Here is a 1,144-nt window from a genome sequence, read left to right on the forward strand (position 1 = left end):
TATAAATATAACACTATTGAAACTTTTATATCAATTAATATACAGATGCAGTGATCTTCCCGCGAAAGGTCTGAACATTTAGCAAATAGCTCCATTACAATAAGATGCCCGGCATGACAATGCACAAAGTACGAACAATATTGACTTATATATATATTGGATAAAGATGAATAACCTCATTAATTTTATACGTTTTAAACTATCTTGAACATATTTTTACTGTATTTAACGTATAAAACATAATGCATTTAATATTGTTATAACTTTTTCTGGATTGATTGCATTTATATGTTATAATAAAATTAATTTATTAGTGTATTAAAATACTATTTTATTTAATTGAATTTTTTTCTTCTGAGTTTCGGCCATCATCAATGAGACACCTAAAATATTCTACTATTTACTAACTTTCTCAAAAACATTTCTTATACGTTTTCCTCTTTTTAACAGTTTTTAAATAGTTTCTATTTCTTTTTATTACCCATTCAAATAACGTTTACGTATTCTCACCTTCTGGTAACTTCGTCATTGTTTTCCTCTTTTTAATATTTTCTATTTATTATTATTATCCATCCAAATAACTTATAACGTATTCTCTCCTTCCGGTAATTTTGTTATTCTTGTAACGTATTTTTTACCATTTTCTAAAGACTTTTGTCGTCACCTTCTTTTACGCTTTCCTCTTTTAAATAATTTTAAATATTTTCTACTTATTTTATCTACACCAATGCATTGTTACCTTCATAACGTACTTTTTAAAATCTGAGCGTTGCCACTCGTAGCGCTGGGATCACTTGGCTGTCCGATTTTCTGATATCAGGTGTGTTTTTGTTTTATTCTCTTTTTCCTATCTTTCTTTTACCTCTTTCTCCTTATCTATTCCTTTCTTAATTTTCCTTACCCACATTATTAGTTATGTTCACCATATATTATTATTGTTATTAACCTCATTTGTATATATTTAGATATATATTAATAATGTTATTTATCTATTTTTTAAATTATAAACTTAACAATTTTTTGAGACTGGTAAATGTTTTTAAAATAAATAACCTCAAAAGCCGCCTGAATACCCATCCTCCTACCGTCCTATCGCTTTGTTACCTATCATGGGCAAAATCCTTGAGAAACTCATCTTAAGACG

The 1,144-nt window shown here is 27.4% G+C and overlaps 1 protein-coding gene across 1 annotated transcript in view; it reads left to right on the forward strand.

The window, feature by feature from the left end:
• The window catches only part of LOC106687613 (uncharacterized), a 62,595-nt gene that overhangs the window by 466 nt on the left and 60,985 nt on the right, over window positions 1–1,144 (forward strand). The gene's annotated exons all lie outside the window — the stretch shown is intronic.

The sequence above is a fragment of the Halyomorpha halys genome, unplaced genomic scaffold (genome assembly GCF_000696795.3).
Source record: "Halyomorpha halys isolate HHAL.00 unplaced genomic scaffold, Hhal_1.1 Scaffold988.1, whole genome shotgun sequence".
In the NCBI taxonomy this organism is placed as follows: domain Eukaryota; kingdom Metazoa; phylum Arthropoda; class Insecta; order Hemiptera; family Pentatomidae; genus Halyomorpha; species Halyomorpha halys.